This window comes from Spodoptera frugiperda, chromosome 17 (assembly GCF_023101765.2).
Source record: "Spodoptera frugiperda isolate SF20-4 chromosome 17, AGI-APGP_CSIRO_Sfru_2.0, whole genome shotgun sequence".
NCBI classification, from domain to species: Eukaryota; Metazoa; Arthropoda; class Insecta; order Lepidoptera; family Noctuidae; genus Spodoptera; species Spodoptera frugiperda.
The window spans coordinates 8,970,001-8,975,247 of record NC_064228.1 but is presented as its reverse complement, the minus strand read 5'-3'; positions in this window follow the sequence as shown (position 1 = coordinate 8,975,247).

Sequence of the window (5,247 nt, the reverse complement as noted above, 5' to 3'; positions counted from 1 at the left end):
TGGAGACCATAATCACCAAATACACTAACAACATTCACCGGTCGTGCGAGGAAGCGATCCCGAAACTGGGGTCATCCAAACGCGACACCAGACCCCCGTGGTGGACCCCTTCTCTACACCGTCTTCAAAAAGACGCGTTGAGAAAGAAGAGAAGGATTCGGAACGCGGCACCGGCTCGGAGACAATTCGTCATCCAGGAATACGTGGCTGCTAAAAATGAGTACACAACAGCAGCAGAGGAAGCAGCCACGGCCAGTTGGAAGGAGTTTTGCAGCAAACAGGACCGGGAGAGCATGTGGGATAGCATCTACAGGGTGATAAGGAAGACAGCCAAAAGACAGAACGACGCTCTCCTTCGCAACACCAAAGGAGAGACGCTCAGTCCGGTAGAATCGGCTGAACTCTTGGCTAAAACCTTCTACCCGGACGACTCAACGGATGCCGAACAGCCATATCACAAGGCGGTGAGAAGGCTAGCGGAGGAAATAAATCCACAGGGATTGTCCGCCGATGATCCCCCTTTTTCGATCGCGGAGCTGGAAATGGTTCTTCAAAACCAAAATCCGAAAAAAGCCCCCGGCCCGGATGGCCTAACGGCGGACATCTGCACAGCAGCGATCGACTGTGACAGGGAGGTATTTCTGGCAATAGCCAATAGGTGTCTGTCGCTACCACACTTCCCAAAACAATGGAAGACCGCCCACGTGTGCATCCTTCGCAAGCCAGGCAAAGATGACTATACCAACCCAAAGTCGTACAGACCAATAGGTCTCCTATCGGTCCTGGGAAAAATAGTAGAAAAACTTCTGGTAGGCAGACTCCAGTGGCATTTCCTCCCCAAACTCAACAAGAACCAATACGGCTTCATGCCACAGCGCGGAACCGAGGACGCCCTCTATGACCTCATGGCGCACATACGTGCGGAAATCAAAGCGAAAAAGATCGTGCTCCTGATATCATTGGACATAGAGGGGGCCTTCGACAATGCCTGGTGGCCAGCACTTAAAAAACAGATGGTAGTCAAAGGCTGCCCCAAAAACCTCTACAACCTCGTCAACTCATACCTAAAAGACCGAAACATCGCGATTAATTACGCCAGAGCGACTAGCGAAAAGGGTACCACCAAGGGATGCGTACAGGGCTCAATAGCCGGACCGACGTTCTGGAACCTTATCCTGGATTCGCTACTTCAAAAAGTGTCTAGTAGGGGGATACACTGTCAGGCCTTCGCAGACGACGTTGTCCTGGTAATCTCAGACCATACGACCGGTCCCCTGCAACAAGCTGCCAACGAAACACTAGACATTGTATCGGAATGGGGTGCTCAAAATAAGTTAAGATTTGCCGCGCACAAGACCAACGCGATGGTGTTAACCAAAAAACTTAAGTACGACCTTCCGGAACTATACATGTCGGGCACACGGCTGAACCTAGTCCAAGAAGTCAAGCTGCTAGGTTTAATAATAGATCATAAACTCACATTCAATGCGCACGTATCCGCGACTTGTAAAAAGGCAGCGGACATATACAAACAACTTGCGTGTGCGGCGAGGGTGACTTGGGGTCTGAACAGAGACATAATAAGAACAATATATGTGTCGGTGGTGGAGCCCATCGTGATGTATGCGGCAAGTGCGTGGGCGCCCGCAGCTGAAAAACTGATGTCAAGAAACCAGTTTGACTCATTGCAGAGGGGCTTTGCGCAAAAGATCTGCAAAGCATATCGCACGGTGTCACTGACATCGGCACTTATTCTGTCGGGCCAACTCCCCCTAGATCTCCGGGTAATTGAGGCCGCCACCCTATTCAAGATCAAGAAGGGTCATTCCCAGGAGTTTATACCGCCGGGTCGCGAACTGGAAAGGAACGTCCACCCATCTAAAAATCCCCACCCAGCGATACTCATATCAACAGATTATGCCCGCGTAGAAGACTGGACTCCTGAAACTCTGGAGACCCATAAAATTTCCGGCCCCCAGATATACACCGACGGCAGCAAAATTGAGGGGAAAGTCGGAGCTGCCCTAACTTGGTGGGAAAATGGAAAAGAGTCCAGTTTCAGAACCTTCGGCCTGGAGCCTCACAACACTGTCTTCCAATCTGAAATGTACGCTCTCTTCAGAGCCGTCAGGTTGGTAAGAGAATCGAATGCGGCCTCCGTGAGCATCTTGAGTGACTCAAGATCATCGCTCGACCTGCTCAGGAGCCCGGTGGCCACTCACAACCTGGCACTAGAAATAAAGAAAAGCGTCCGAGAAATTAGGCAGGAGGGCAGGGAGGTGAGGTTCTTCTGGCTCAGGGCCCACGTGGGGACCGAGGGGAACGAGAGAGCGGATGAGCTGGCCAAGGAGGCAGCCCTTACAAAAGAGACAGCCGACTACACGAAGGTCCCGATATCGTACGTGAGGGGAAGATACGAGAGAGGACAATACAGAAGTGGCAAGCGCGGTACGAAACCTCGAGCACAGGCTCGGTAACAAAAGTGTTCTTCCCGGACGTCCGAGAGGCGAAAAGGATACTCGGGGACACAGTCCTCACACCGACCCATGTGCAAGTCCTCACAGGACACGGAGGATTCTCAGCGTACCTCCATCGATTCCATCTAAAGGATAGTCCTTCTTGCGTCTGCGACTCTGCTTGCGAGGAATCGGTGTGGCACCTGCTCTTCGAGTGCCCAAGGTTTAGCCCGGAAAGAATGGAGCTGGAAATAAAGATCGGTATCCAGCTAGACCAGTCCACACTCCATACCATCATGGGGAAACTAACAACAAGGAAACCATTCTTAGCATTCGCGAGCAGAGTGGCTGTCATCGCGGCAGAGGCGAACAAGACAGATGCATCCTTCCGCGGTCGGAACAGACTACCACCGTCAAACACCCCACTTACCACCACACAACAACCAGCAACCGCATCAGTAAATGCAACGCACAACGCAGCAACTGCCACTGTTGTCCCACAAACAACCACAACACAACAGACCGAAACGTCAACCACCTCAACCACTGGTAACCTACAAACCACTGCCACTACACATACAACAACACAACAATCTGCAGCATCAGCGGCAGCAGCAGCAGTGGTGGAGCCTAGCCCGCAGCAAAACCCTAACTCCATGTCAATCGCACACCTCTTGGCATGCGGGGGAGATGGCGTCCCAGGAATCAGACTGCGAGGCGTCGCCCTCTTTATGAACAGAGAGGGAGAAAGGCTGGGCATAAGCTACTGCATCGGTACAAGCCGTCCAAGGGCCCGAATAACAATATCACCGGGCCTTGCCGCCCTGATCAACGGAAGCACCACCAAATCAACCATCAAAGGCAGCAAATATGCAGCGCTGCCACAAGTGGAAGTGGCTACTCACCGATGCCGCTTAATGCGACACAAAGGTAAGACGATCGCATTATTCGAGTGGGGGGTGGAGACTCCATTTGCACAGGCGAGCTCATTGCTTCGACAGATCGGTGAGGCAGGAGGAGACCCAGCATTCACAGCCCGCACCATAAGCGTGGACGCGATGGCAGTTGGGGGGGAGAGGGGCGAGGTCGCGGACAGGTTTGGCTGTTTAAAAGCCTCTGAACACCACGAGGTAGTAGTTTATGAAGATAGAGGGGAAACTCTAAGTTTCCTCAAAGCCCCCAGGAGACTAACAGCATGCGCAGCAAGCCCTTCAACCCCAGCCACTCAAAGCGGATCCGAGCGGGCCCAACAGAAGGCAGCCGCCGATAAAGCTGAGCAGAATAAAACCAGATGCCCAGAAGATCGGGTGCAGTCGAGGAGTCGCCTGAAAGTTTTCGGCACCTTCCTTAACACTCTGCTTCCTACCGCAACCCGCAACTCAAACAAGCAAGAAACAGCCGTAGAGAGGTTCTTCTCCAGAATCGCTAAACCACCCACACAGCCAAAGCCCACACCAACCAGAGCTGATAAAGGGCAAGTCAGCCCGCCGATACTCGCCCTAAATTCGGGAGTCACGGATCACGTGAAGAGCGCCTTCCTCGAGTATGTAGCTGTCGTGAGAGCGACCAGAGAAGTCAATCTTGCGACATGCAAAAAGATCATGCAGACTTTCAGAAGAGAGACAGAAGGACTCTTAAGGGTGCTGCTCGAGGAGGCGGGGGCTGCGGTGTACGACAACTCCAGATCCATAGTTATCAAAGGGGAAATGGAGGGGTCGTACATGGCGGCCTTTAGCGAGAGTTGTGGATTCGTGTACCTGGACACGGCCGAAACGGACCGCTTGGGTAAAATTAAATTTAGTGCACCCGAAGATGACCCAATGGTGGTTACCGCCAAATGTACCAAAGTCATGTTGGAAGATAGGATCCTCGCAATGGCACAGACCATTTTAGAAAATCAGGACATCCAAGCATCATCAGGAAGTTGGGTGGTACCCAACATCAGGTGGGTCAACGGAGTGCCAGGCTGTGGCAAAACAACTTGGGTGGTAAAGAACTTCGATGGGGAGAGGGACGTTGTAGCCACAACGACAACCGAAGCTGCCAAAGATCTGAGAGAAAAGCTTGCGCGCCGCTTAGGTGACAAAATCAATACTAAGGTGCGCACTATGGCCTCAATATTGGCGAACGGGTTCAAGAACCAAGAAAAATGTTACCGGTTAACTGTGGACGAGGCTCTCATGAACCACTTCGGGTCTATAGTGATGGCGGCCAAGTTGTCCGGAGCAAGCGAACTTGTCCTCATTGGAGACATTAACCAGCTTCCGTTTTTGGACAGGGAGAACCTATTTCAGCTACGGTATACTCGTCCGGATCTAGTGGCTGGCATCACCCAGGAACTGCTCTGCACTCATCGCAACCCTATGGATGTAGCATACACCTTGAGCGACATATACAGCGGAATCTACGCCTCCAAATCATCGCTGTCGCAGGTCCACTCCCTGAGCGTGAGAGGCTACACGGGGGCGCAAATCCAGGCTACTGCCAAAAACACCCTGTTTTTGGTTCATACGCAGGAGGAGAAAACTTCTCTTGTGAACAAGGGATATGGGTCTGGAGAGGGATCGCGCCTCATGACTATACATGAGGCCCAGGGTTTGACCTGCGACAGTGTGATTATCATTAACACCAAGTCGAGGAGGCTCCAGGTTCACAATAGCGTATCACACGCTGTGGTGGCGGTGTCAAGACACACGAACAGCTGTGTGTATTATTCTGATGATGCCGAAGACGCCATAGGCCGTTTCGCAAAGAAAGCGATGGATGCGCCGACGAAAACGGTCGTCGACTA